Source organism: Suricata suricatta, chromosome 10, assembly GCF_006229205.1.
Source record: "Suricata suricatta isolate VVHF042 chromosome 10, meerkat_22Aug2017_6uvM2_HiC, whole genome shotgun sequence".
Classification (NCBI taxonomy): Eukaryota; Metazoa; Chordata; class Mammalia; order Carnivora; family Herpestidae; genus Suricata; species Suricata suricatta.
In genome coordinates this window covers 37,238,489-37,252,908 of record NC_043709.1, presented here as the reverse complement: position 1 = coordinate 37,252,908, position 14,420 = coordinate 37,238,489, and the positions used below count along the sequence as shown (strand labels likewise).

General features: G+C 36.3%; 1 protein-coding gene across 3 annotated transcripts in view; it reads right to left on the bottom strand.

The window, feature by feature from the left end:
* PPP1R12A (protein phosphatase 1 regulatory subunit 12A) overlaps positions 1-14,420 on the bottom strand; it is a 152,001-nt gene that overhangs the window by 105,641 nt on the left and 31,940 nt on the right. The window lies entirely within an intron of this gene.

The window sequence follows — 14,420 nt, the reverse complement described above, 5'->3', positions numbered from 1 at the left end:
TTAAATCTTGACTCCTGAAAATACATCTTTTTAGTACTCTTTAGAACAAGATGGGAAGCATGCATAAACCACTTCTTTCAAGTATAATGACTGCTCCGAGGAAAAGCACTTGTGCAACTAAGGTGCAAGTTGAACTAGCCACTTTTACCATGGAATACAATTTTTAGTTAAATGAGAAACTATACTTAGTCTAACTTGGATTTCTGTCATACATTTCCTTAAAAATGAACAAAACCTGTCAAGAAAAACAACAATATTTGTCCATGATAAAGTGAACCCTTTAAGAGCAAATGAATCAGTCATTTTAACTCTAAAATGTTATTTATATAACATAGGAACAGTATTGCTATTTTAAAATGTATTAATAAATACTTAACATCCTCAGTGCTAACCTCTAGTATCACCAAATAGTAATATATTCACACTACAGAAACAAAAGCTCTTTGGAGTCTTTCAATAATTAAAAAATTAAAAAAAAAAATTTATTTTTGAGAGAGAGAAGAACACTACTGGGAGAGGGGCAGAGAGAGAGAGAGAGAGAAAGAGAATGAATGAATGAATGAATAAATCTGAAGCAGGCTCCAGTCTTTGAGTTGTCAGCATGGAGCCTGATGTAGGGCTTGAACCCATGGACTGCAAGATCATGACCTGAGCTGAAGTGGGATGCTTAACCAACTGAGCCACCCAGGTGCCTCTCAATAAATTTTAAGAGTATAAAGCAGTCTTGAAACAAAGAAGTTTGGGAACTACAGCCTATAGTAAGTAAGAAGGAACTTTTATCAATGTTTACTTTGTGCCAGTTAAAGTATTACTGGTACTTTATTTTATTGATGTATATACATTATCCTCACAAAAACCCTCGTGAGAACAAGAATTTTTGCTGTATCTGCAACACCTTATATAGTTCTTGACATGTGGTAGGGGCTTAATAAACAGATGAATGATGAGAAAGCTAAGATTCAGAGATTAAGTAGCTTGAATAAGCCAGACAGGTGGGAGATGATAGAGCTGGCACTCGTAACAGTTGTTTAGATTCTTAAAAAATAGGCCCTTTTTTCACAATTAACATTGCTTTGCACAGATACTCATAGTTTACCAATGTATTTCTTGCCTATCTGTAGTCTCAGCAACAGAGTATCTTAAGTTCTAGGAACCTAAGGAGTGTTTGCTGTATGAATGAAACCAATTTTTCTTTACCCATTACAGAACCAAAAGAAACACTTTTTTTTATTTTTTAAAGTTTATTTATTTATTTTGAGAGAGAGAAAACAAGCAGGGAAGGGGCACAGAGGAAAGAGGACAGAGGAACTAAAGCGGGCTCTGCACTGACAGCAGAGTCCAAGGCGTGGGGCTCAAACTCTCGGACCATGAGATTGTGACCTGAGCCAAAGTCAGATGCAGGTTGAGGAAAGAAAAATGATTCCACAGCTTTGAATATGTTGAATTTATAGGTGTTTGTATACCTACCTAAACGTGCATATCCAGTGGCAAACTGGATATGCAGACTTAGAGCTTTGACAATAAAATGTGAGATAAAAACATCAATTTGGGAATTACCTGCATTAAGGTAATAATACAATGGGGCTTGAAATCACTCAGGGAGACGATGCAGAGAAGTATTTATGAAAATAGTAAAAGAAGTGTTAAGATTAAATTATTACCCGTATATTCTACTTAGAAGACAAAGTCTTTTGTTCAGTAAGTTAAAGAGAAAGTTCTCAAGAAGCTTACCACTACTACAGAAGATAAATACACACAAAAATGATTCTATTTAGAGGAATTTTACAGGGTTGTGCACTACTTATTATGGGAGCTCAGAAAAGGAGAACTAAGAAGAAATAGTGATAGTCTGGGAATATTCCCTGAAGGAGGCTCTAAACCAGAGCTTAACATATAAACAAGTGACAAGCATTTCATGATGTATGAAGATGCAAAGTCACATATAGTGAGAATGAAGGTATGCAGGATCTAGAATAAGGTTTATTTGCATCTTATGACTAAATCTTGTCATTGAAAAGATTTTCAAGACAAATGGTTAATTTTTAAAGCTTCTCTAAGAAGGGGATACCCTCCCCTCCACCGGTCTTTGAAAAAAATTAACCTATGGGTATAGGTGATTCCCAATAAATGAAATGCTGCTGATTCTGACTTAAAATGTTTAAGTCAGTATAATGTAAGAATCACCAATAAACATACCGAAAGCAGTTAATGTTAAATCTGCTTTTTTCTTTGCTTATAAATGTAATGTTTTTTAAATGTTTTAATATAAATTAAATGCTAAAAATCCTGTCACAAAATATACATTACATATGAATCTCAAGTTTGTGGTACAAGTTGTTTAGTGTTCTCCTGAACATTTATAAAGCATACACACGAAACTGGTGAAGTATGCCCATAAAAATACTATTGCTAAGAAAATCAAAAGCCAACACATGCAGCATATTAAGAGACATATGACTTGCTGACTTTAAATATGGGACTAAATATGGTCAGTCTATTAAGCCATATATACGGAAAGAAACCGACTCAAATATACCTCCAAAATATCATCTAACATAGTTTATCTTAAGTTTTTGGTGAATACATATCCAGAGTAATTGCCAATAATAAATGTCTGTGTGAAGACACTTTAGTCATTTATTCCAGGTTCAGGCAGCTTTGTCAACTTGAGCTGTAAACTAATTCAACAAACTAGTTCAAGTACATAAAACATCTGTTTTTATTGAAAAGGAGAACTAGTTATTTTTCTCAGCAATTTAGCTCAAAGACAAGCTTTGTTTCCCACACGTTATAATAAAAAGTTGAAAGCCTAACAACAAAGAGATGAGTAAAGGGACTATACAACATTGGCTGAAAGTTGACAAAATCCATGGCTGAAAGACAGATTTTGGATGGGGCATGTATAGTTTGAAAAACCACTGAATTTCATTCCTAGAGAAATAAAAAGTATGTTTAGCAACTATGTAACTCAACTGAGTAAAATCACAATTACAAAATTAGAAGCATTCAAAACAAATTCTAACACTGTAACATTCTTTTTCATGACAGTGGTTTTGTTTAAAGTACATACTCTACAGACAAACTGTCCAGGATTAATCCAGTTCTGCCACTTACTAGCCAGTTGTTGGTTAAATTACTTAACAGGTGCTAAGTAAATGCATGGCACAGTTTGCTCTGCAAAATGAAGACAGTAATAGTACCCACCTCAAAAGTTTACTATGACAGGTATATAGAAAGCACTTAGAGTAGAACCTGTTAAATAGTAAGTACTTTTATGTTTATGGATACATAATCCACATGCTAGATCACCCCCATTTAAAATTTTATTTGTTTTATTCTTATCTATAACTTATTTTTCATCCCTCTGTAAATTATAAAGCAAGGTTAAATGATGGAGGCTTGTCAAATATTCCCTTTAGTGCCAGTTTGGTAAAACTCCCACCCATAATTATTTTTAAGAGGATGATTAAATTATAAAAGATGTACAAAGGATATCTTGGGGATTTCAAGCTTCCTTCGAGCTTTTATATATGAAGGTTTTAAAAATTAATTTATTTTTGTTTATTTTTGAAAGAGAGAAAGAGAAAGAGAATGAGCAGGGGAGGGGCAGAGAACAAAAGAGACACAAAATCAGAAGCTGGCGGAACTCATGAACCATGAGATCATGACTTGAGCTGAAGTCGGCCGCTTAACCAAGTGAGCCACCCAGGTGCCCCTTGAAGTTTTATATAGGCTCATTCACACAAATCATACAACTCAGAGAAAAAAGAAAAGATTTCATTGTATAAATGTCATTAGAGAATTTAACTGAAAATGTAATTATAGTCAATTAGTTGAAATGTTTACAATTTGTACCTACTCATTAGTAACACAATTAACAAAAGAATTTGAATATGGAAGTTCTCCAAATCAACTTCCATTCCTTTGACACAATGCTTTAAGTCTCCATTTTTGTTCTAATGTGAGATGAATAAAAGATAGGAAAAAGAGCACCAAACCTAAAGAATATTCTTACAAAAGTTTTATGTTAACAGTAACCAGGGACATAACATGATCTTAAATAATGTCACTTCAACTTAGAGCTAACCTTATTAGGGGCGCCTGCGTGGCTCAGTGGGTTAAGCATCTGGCTTCAGCTCAGGTCACGATCTCATGTTTCATGGGTTCGAGCCCTGCATCAGGCTCTGTGCTGACAGACAGCTAGCTCAGAAACTGGTGCCTGTCTTCGGATTCTGTGTCTGCCTCTCTCTCTGACCCTCCCCTGCTCATGTTCTCTCTCTCTCAAAAATACGTAAAAACAATTGATAGACAGACATAAACTCAAACTGAGGAAAGGGGGAGAGGTCTGGGAAGATCTGTGAAAGAACACATTTTTGGTCATGCTCCATTTGGTATCGATGGGGGAAAAGTTGCAGGGAAAAACAGACTAAGCCTTGAAATTATATCCCTGTATCCTTTTCAAAAGAAAAAAGCAAAGACATGTCTGAAAGGCTGAAAACCTGGTAGTTCTGCTATATTCAGATATGCTTCGGCAAAATGTATCAAAGATGAAGTTAGGAATATATAAATCTGGGTCCAAGGAAAGAAAAAAATATCCTACTTCGTTATTTAAATTTTTTACAATGTTTATTCAGTTTTTGAATAAAAAGAGAGCAAGTGTGGGAGGGGCAGGGAGAGTTCTGGAGACACAGAATCTAAAGTAGTTTCCCAGCTCTGAGCTGTCAGCCCAGAGCCCAAGGCAGGGCTTGAACCCACGAACCCGAGATCATGACCTAGGCTAAAGTCCGGCGTTTGACTGACTGAACCACACAAGCACCCCCTATTTCATTATTTTAATGAACTATTATTTTCCATTTTAGACTACCAAGATATTCGGTATTTCTGGGACTACTGATGGAGGAGTTAAGGAAAGTAGGAGTTACTTTTTCCAAGTCAGAAAAATAAGACGGGCACCAAACATTCAAATGGAGAGCAGAGGGTGAAAAACAAAAACAAATGAGCAAAGATATAACTGATTTTCAAGTACTTTGTTCAACAGTAAGAGAAATAAACAGTTACTAATACACAAAGTAGTAAGCATAGTAAACAGGAAGCAATGATTATTTACTAATAAAAATTGAGGGACACAAAATGCCATAAACATTATTTTAGCTTGCTGCTCTGCTAGGTAGCCTCTAAGATGGCAATGATCTCTGCCTCAAGGCAGTCACACCCTTGTGTAAATTTCTCTCCTTGAGTGTAGGCTGGACTTGCTTCCAACAAACTGAACAAGGCAGAAGTGATGAGATGTCACACATGTACTCTCTCGTTCCCCCTCTTGGATCACTCACAACCTAGGAGAACTCAAATGCCTTGTCAAGAGGCAATCCTGCTGAGAAGCCCAGGTAGCAAGCAAAGTTGGTCAAGAACCACAAGAGTAGGTTCCGAAAAGGATCCCCACTTACCCACCCCCTAGCCCAGTTAAACTTTCAGACAAGACTGTGGTCCCAGCCAACTGCCTGAGGGCAATCTCATGTGAGATCCTGAGGAGGAAGCACCTAGAAAAGCCACATCCACATTCCTGAACCACAGAAAATATGAAATAATACATGCTTATTAAACTTAGACCTAATTTGTTATATAGTAATAAACAGCAGCTACATTACTAGATTTTGGATGAAAGCAGAAGGCAGTTAAATCAATTTTCATTATTTCAGTGTGTGTGTATCCAAACATCATGGTCCATTCTCTAATCTCTAATTTGTCTTTTCTCATATATTTCAACTCCTTGTAAATACCATCATTGGTCCTTTACACTAGGAGTTATAAATTACCTAAGCCTATCTACTTATCTAGACCTATCCATTTCCACAAATTCAAAGCTCTAATCACATTGGACTACCCTTCATTTCTTGACTATGCCAGAACAATCTAAAATTATACCTTTAGAATAAGTAAATAACAATCTCCTGGTAATGTGCCAGTGAGTACATGTTTGATGAGTAAAAAGATATAAAATAAAATAACCTTCTAACTAAGCAGAGCTATTATAGTAAATTTAAATTTAAAAATCCTATTATTCCTTTAATATTTACTTTTTAGGAAGGAGGGCATATGAACAACAAAAAGAAAAAAAATACCTTTCATACATTCCTTTACACTGAGGGGAAGGGATAGTATGACTTTCTAATGCATAATTTATTTTTTTTCAACTTCATATATAGTTTGTCAAATTGGTTTCCATATAACACCCAGTGCTCTTCCCCACAAGTGCCATCCTCCATTACCACCACCTCTCCCCTCCCTTTCCCCTCCCCCTTCAGCCCTAATTCATTTTCAGTATTTAAGAGTCTCTCATGACTTGCCTCCTTCCCTCCCCCTAACTCTTATTCCCCCTTCCCCTCCCCATGGTACTCTGTTAGGTTTCTCCTATTAGACCTATGAGTGAAAACATGGTATCTGTCCTTCTCCACCTGACTTATTTTGCTTAGCATGACACCCTTGAGGTTCATCCACTTTGCTACAAATGGCCAGATTTCATTCTTTCTCACTGGCGTGTGGTATACCATTGTATATATAAACCACATCTTGATCCATTTATCAGGTGATGGACATTTAGGTTCTTTCCATGATTTGGCTATTGTTGAAAGTGCTGCTATGAACATCAGGGTACATGTGCCCCTATGCATCAGCACTTCTGTATCCCTTCAGCAAATCCCTAGCAGTGCTATTGCTGCATCATAGGGGAGATCTATTGATAGTTTTTTGAGGAATCTCCACACTGTTTTCCAGAGCAGCTGCACCAGCTTACATTCCCACCAACAGTGTAGGAGGGTGCCCATTTCTCCACATTCTCGCCAGCATCTATAGTCTCTTGATTTGTTCATTTTAGCCACTCCGACTGGTGTGAGGTGGTATCTCAGTGTGGTTTTGATTTATATTTCCCTGATGATGAGTGATGTTGAGCATTGTTTCATGTTTCTGTTGGTCATCTAGATGTCTTCTTTGGAGAAGTGTCTATTCATGTCTTCTGCCCATTTCTTCACTGGATTATTCATTTTTCGGGTGTGGAGATGGTGAGCTCCTTATAGATTCTGGATACTAGCCTTTTGTCTGATATGTCATTTGCAACCATCTGTTCCCATTTTGTCAGCTGCCTATTAGTTTTCTTGATTGTTTCCTTTGCAGTGCAGAAGCTTTTGATCTTGATGAGGTCCCAAGAGTTCATTTTGGTTCCTGATTCCCTCGTCTTTGGGGATGTGTTGAGTAGAAAATTGCTGTGATTGAGGTCAAGGAGGCTGTTTCCTGCTTTATCCTCTATGATTTTGATGGTTTGCTGTCTCACATTCAGGTCCTTCATTCACTTTGAGTTTCTTCTTGGGTATGGTATAAGAAAGTGGTCTAGTTTCATTCTTCTGCATGTTGCTGTCCAGTTCTCCCAGCACCACCTGCTAAAGAGGTGGTCTTTTTTCCATTGGATACTCTTTCCTGCTTTGTCAAAGATTAATTGGCTGTGCATTCGTGGGTCCAGTTCTGGGTTCTCTACTCTATTCCATTGGTCTATGTGTCTGTTTTTGTGCCAATACCATACTGTCTTGATGATGACAGCTTTGTAGTAAGAGGCTAAAGTATGGGACTGTAATGCCTCCCGTTTTGGTTTTCTTCATCAATATTACTTTGGCTATTCGGATTTTTTTGTGGTTCCATACGAATTTTAGGATAGTTTGTTCTAGCTTTGAGAAGAATTCTGGTGCAATTTTGACTGGGATTGCAATGAATGTGTGGATTGCTTTGGGTAATAATAGCAATTTAACAATGTTTATTCTTCCATTCCATGAGCATGGAATGGTTTTCCATTTCTTTGTGCCTTCTTCAATTTCTTTCATAAGTTTTCTATAGTTTTCATCATACAGGTCTTTTACATCCTTGGCATTTTATGGTTTTTTGTGTAACTGTGAATGGGATCAGTTTCTTGAGTTCTCTTTCCGTTGCTTCATTATTAATGTGTAAGAATGCAACCGATTTCTGTACGTTGACTTTGTACCCTGCGACTTTGCTGAATTCATGGATCAGTTCCAGTAGGCTTCTGGGGGAGTCAGTTGGGTTTTCCATGTAGAGTATCATGTCATCTGTGAAAAGTGAAAGTTTGACTTCATCTTTGCTAATTCTGATGCCTTTTATTTCCTTTTGTTGTCTGACTGCTGATGCTAGGAATTCCAGCACTATGGTAAACAACAGTGATGAAAGTGGACACCTCTGTCGTGTTCCTGGTCTCAGAAGAAAAGCTCTCAGTTTTTTCCATTTGCATAATTTATTTAAATAATTTTCCCCAAAAATGTTAGAAAAAGATACTAGTACTTTCCTATTTACATATAATACAGTTTTTATGTTCCTTTAAATGTAGATCTCTATCTAGTCAAGAGAAAATAATAGGGCAGAAATAAGAATATCTAAATTTTCAGTTTGCCTCCTGAAACAACTGTCGACATGGAGCCCTTCTTAAAGCAACCTGTCACAAAGATTGACTGTTATGTTTCCCAAATTATTTCCTTGAAACTACTGAATTAAAAAAGTTAATAATGGTTTCTGATAAAAATGCTCTTGAGAACTTATAAAAATTCAGGAAATACTAAATTTATCAGATTTCTTTACTGCAGAACATATCAAAAACTCTCTTTTCCCACTAAACTCCATTTTTATCACCAAAATCTATTTTTATGTCCAAGCTGAGGCACTAAGCCTGGGACCACTATCCCAAACAGACACAATCCCTTTGTAATATAATAAGTATATGAGCATGCTACTGCACTGTAACTTCCAAGTCTCTCTCTGATACAAATAATCAATAGCGAATTAATAATTTTAGAATTTTATAGTATTTTTCACCTTTGGGGGAAAAACTCTGTATGCAGATTTTGTGTACCAATAACTACATGGAACTAAGAAACTTCTGAAGACCTTTTTACTATTTATCTATACTAGACATTCTATGATTAACACGGCTGACTCAATACATTACACATGAGATTTTCATCTTTGGGGATAATTCTCCAGTTATCTAAAAGACTTTTTGACACACAGGTATCTTTGCCAGAAAGACAGAGGCTTTTGTTGAGGTAAACATGACAATAAAGAATCTTTAGATAAAACCCAGTGTTAAAATTCTATGGAAGCATATTCTCAGGCTTCATCACCAAAAAAGCTGGTTGATGGGAGGAGGGAATTGAGTCCAGTTGCCAAGAAAAAGTAACCTGATAATGAAATTTCATTTCTTTCTGATCATAGACTTAAGTGAGGTAGTTTGGGACATTATAACTTCTCTGGAAGATAAAGGGTACTCCTGAGTAATAGCTGAGGCATTGCTGGACTCTGGACCCTACAGATTGCTCCTCAATTCAATCTTCTTTTTACTATCTTAAGCTTTTATTTCTTGGGCGTTCCCCAGCCTATGTTAATGTAACTAGAGTTAATTCACTCTCTCCTTCCATTTTCTGTAACATTGTAAACATATCTGTCCTAACACACTTAAAACATTATGTTACACTTATCTTCCCATATATAGTATCTTTACATTCATTTTTCTCTCCTGCCCCCACTACACTAAGAACTGTCAAAGCCAAGGATTCCATTAGGTATTCACGGAATACATCAGAATACATCAGACAGTACCTAGAATACATCAGACAGTAATCAAATATTAAATGAAGGAATCTACAAGTAGGATTTATCTTCACATGAAAGACTCAGAAATAGGTTGCTGATTCTTTGTCACCTATAGTTGAATGTATCAGAGAACTTAATTTTTCCATAGTATATCTGATTTACTACAGGAAGAGGGAGAGGTTGCAAAAACCTTTTGAAATTTCTAATGTTATACATGAGAAATGAGTAACTGATACTAAGAATTTTAATATCTATAAAGTATTAAACCATGTTGGAGTTAAATGTTGAGTGATATTCATGATATGATCACTCAGAAAAATCACATTCTTCAAAGCAAAAATGAGGATAAGATAAACAAGATCATACCAGTGTAGAAATAAATTATTTTAACAGTCCTTTTGTTGGCTATCACTGCTGTTCTTGAAGGTTCACATCTTTTTCACCTGTGTCCCCTAATCAGCTAGCAGTAGTTCCAAGAGAGAAAAGACTCCAAGCAAAAAATTTCACTTTCACATCCCTAATACCTGCCACTAATGAAACCTACACTTTCCAACTGCACTACATGTAGATCCTCTCCTCTCCCTAGTAGGGAGATAAAATAAACCAGAACAGTTTTTAAGTTTCCTAAAAAACAAAACAAAACAACCAACCAAAAAAAAAAAAAAAAAACCCCACAAAACAAAAACCACACGCGAAAATTATATAACCAATAGCATGTAATGTTTTGTTAAAACAACATTAGCATTCTAGCATAACACTACTGCCACAAAAGGAATTCCTTCCACTAGTAGGACAGACTCCCGGTGCACATAAAGTTCTTAGTAATTTAGCTACTGTGGAAATAAAAGCAGCCAAGAAGACAGTACTGAAGACAAAGTGAAAGTCAGCTAGCCATGTTTTTTTTTTCTTTCTTTCTTTTTTTGGAGTGGTGCCTTGCATTTCACTGAAAGTCTAAAAGCTAAGTCTTGACCATATAAGGCTTTGGGATTCCCATGGATGGAGATGCCTAGGCAACAGTCAAATCTAATAACCCTAAAATACATGAAACTTAGGTACTAAGCTAACATGAGAGAGCTTTGGTTCTCGCAGATAATCCTAAAAGTGTTCCTACAAAATATTATGATCAAATTCAAAAGTGAAAATATAGAATAAAGAGTATATAATAAATTATTGAAATTTCCTTAAAAATACTTTTGATGGAAATCTTTTCTATAAAGTCTGTCAAACATTTTCCTTTACCATTTCAACTAGCATAAAAATTATAATTTTACTCTTCTCCATTAACCCATTATAACACCAACAATTAAAATCTGATGTTACACAACAATGTCCTCATAGCCAACAGTTTATGCAGCTATGATACCTAAAAATGCTTTTTGGGAATCATGTTTCCTTTTAATACATTTTCTACCTTCTATCTTGCTTTTATCTATCACCCTCTTAAAACTATCTGATAGCTTCCTATCTTCATTTTAGTTTGTAGTTCTTAATACATCAAATATTTTTTTAAAAAATTAAGCCTAAGAGCACACAAAAACTATGTGAGAACGTCTCCTGAGTAAAATAAAAATACTTGAGCTTAAGTGTGTGGATTCTGCAATGTCTGTTTCAGTTCTAGGAGTAATGCTTATTTTCCAGTTTTTTATGTCATAAAGTTTTCAATATAAAACTAAATATATTATATTATAGAAATGATGACCAATAAAATGTAGAAGGCTGACCTATAAGCAAGTGACATCAAAATTGACAACTACTGAAAAAAACCTAAAACTAATAAATGTTATTGGCAATCTTTTCTCTGCCTGGATGACACAATTAGTGTTGATCATTTCAGAGCTCCTGGACAATACAGTGGTGACCTAAGAAAACGAGAAAGACCCTGAGATAACAGTTCACTTTTATATCATATTTTATTTACAACTATTGACACTCACGGTCTTTAGAATAATAAAACATACTGATGAGGTATTTTAATTTAATTTTCAAGAATCCAACAACAGAAAAAGGAAAAGTAGAGCGGTGCCTCGGTGGCTCAGTTGGTTAGGCTTCAACTATAGATTTTGGCTCAGGTCATGATCTCACAATTTTGTGACACTGTGCCCCATGTTGGGCTCTGCGCTGACAACGTGGAGTCTGCTTGGGGATTCTCTTTCTCCCTCTCTCTCTGTCCCTCCCCCACTGGTGCTCGCTCACTTGTTCTAAATAAATGGAAATGCAGTTCATTTTATAGAACTTAGCAATATGTAAAACTCAGAATACTGTCAGAAACAAACGGAAGTATTTTCTGATACAGCTATTTCATGTTAGTAAGACAACAGATTATATAAATAAAGCATGGAGCTAGACCCCAAAACTCTTATTTGGTCATAATAATAAACTTCCTCTTCCAGAAAATATCTTTCAAAAGACCAACCAGTTTGGGGACTTTAATACCTCTCACCAGCACTGCTACACTATTCAGACCTTTTCCCAAACTACTGAACTATCATTCATTAGGTACAATTTGCTTGGCACACAAAAGAAGATCACTGGATACAGATTATGAAATATATGGTTATTTGGGGAATCCAAACAGGAAATAAGATGATTGTTATTTAATATGGCAATTTCTAGGATCTCGAAGGACAAGAATAGCGTGGGGAGGGGTTGGCATCTAGGAGAAACTTAATCTATGTCTTTAAGGTTAAGAAATGGTGAAGGCTAAAACAAATTCCCTAAAAGGGAGGAAGCAGCACTTGGTATTTGTGAAGGATCACACAGTACAAGAAAGGATGGCAGGTGATTGGAGAGAATTAACTAGAAACGAGAGGGGAAACTGTAACTGGCCTCATAAATGAGGCTAAGGAGACTAAATTTACTATGTACAACAGTATTCCTCAAAAATGAGTAACATGGGGTGCCTTGGTGGCTCAGTCGGTTAAGCGACTGGCTTCGGCTCAGGTCATGATCTCACGGTTCATGGGTTCGAGTCCCGCGTCGGGCTCTGTGCTGACAGCTAGCTCAGAGCCTGGAGCCTGCTTCAGATTCTGTGCCTCCCTCTCTCTCTGAACCTCCCTGCTCACGCTGTCTCCCTCTGCCTCTCAAAAATAAATAAAAAACATAAAAAGAATGCCTCATATTTTTGGTTGATAGGATGAGGTGGAGGATGATGCCATCACTTCCAAATGTCACCCCTAAAATCTTAGAATAAAAATCCCAGAGAAGAGCACAGTACCCCCCTCACCATCTTTCTCCCTCTTTTGAACGATTCTCTTTTTGGGGGGTCCTCAGTGTGAATTCTTGACTCTTGACTCATTTTAATTCTTTCCAGTTCACTGTTGACAGGCTTTACTTGCCTATTTTCTATTTTAACTATCCACTCACCACCTCAGAATGCCTTTTAACTCCTGCCAATCTCCAGGGCTGAACAATACCATCCCCTTGCTTTCTGTGTCGTAGTGTGGATACCGTTGAGCAATGCTAGGAAAACATGAAACCATGTTGTTTGGGCCCCTGTAACTTCACCGTAACCTCACTGTAATGTTCTACTAACACACCGGTCTTTTGCTTGAATTCTTGTCATGTTGTATTTGCCATTCTAAATCTCCTCCAGTCTCCTTAAGATCCCACTAAATATTAACTCCTACTGATATTAAATCCTACTGCTCTATGACACCCCTTATGCTATCAAGAAAACTGAAATGGTCAAAGGCAATTTTCTAACGATAGCACTCTTCTCACATTAAAAGCTCTTACATCTTCATATCCCTCTTCTTTCTTTCCTTTGGTTTGGGGGAAGAAATGTCCTACCACTCCTGAATGAAATTCCTAATGACTTCTTACACTTCTTACTTTTCTATGTTCAACTTTTTTCAGTATTTTATCCTATGCTTCAAAGTGAACTACTTACTAGTCCAATTCTTATCCTGTTATTCTTCTAATGCTGCATCTTCCTCCTAAAATGCTTTCCCTATACCTCTGCCTAGATGACTCCCTCATCCTTTCTATTCCTGTCTCCTTAAAATTACATAAAACATATAAATATATCTTGAAACTATCCTCCACATACAAGATTCTCCCTCTTTTCCTCCACATTGTTATTATGAAAATGTTCAAACATACAGCAAAGTTGAAAGAATTTTACAGTGAATACTTACATACTCACCATGTAAATTCTACTACTAACGTGTTACTACCTGCTTTGGCACATAGTTACTTTTAAATGTACCAAAGGAGTAAATCTGTAGAAATCAATTAATTACCTCCCTAAATAGTTAAGTATATATATCATTAATTAGACTTCAGTATTTTAGTTCTCTTTTGATGCAAAATTTACATACTATGAAATGCATGGATCTTCAATTGTGCATTTGTTGTATTTTAACCAATGCATAAACTGAAACCTCTATCAACATTTTGAATACATCATTATAGAAACTTCTTTCACATCCTCCTGCTTTTCTGTTTGTTTATTTTTGAGAGACAGAGACACAGGATCCAAAGCAGGCTCCAGGCTCTGAGCTGTCAGCACAGAGCCCATAGCAGGGCCTGAACTCATGAGCCATGAGATAATAACCTGAATCAAGTCTGACGCTTAACCAGTTGAACCACCCAGGCGCCCCTTTCATGTCCCTTTCTAATTAAACTGACATTTGTGGCCATTGTAAAATTTCAAGTAAGTGGAATCCTAGAGTAGATCCTTATTTTGTAAAAGGCTTCTTTAAACAAAATGTTTATGAGATTCATTCATATAGCTGTGGGTATTAGTAGTTCATCCTTTTTACTGCCAAGTTAAGAAT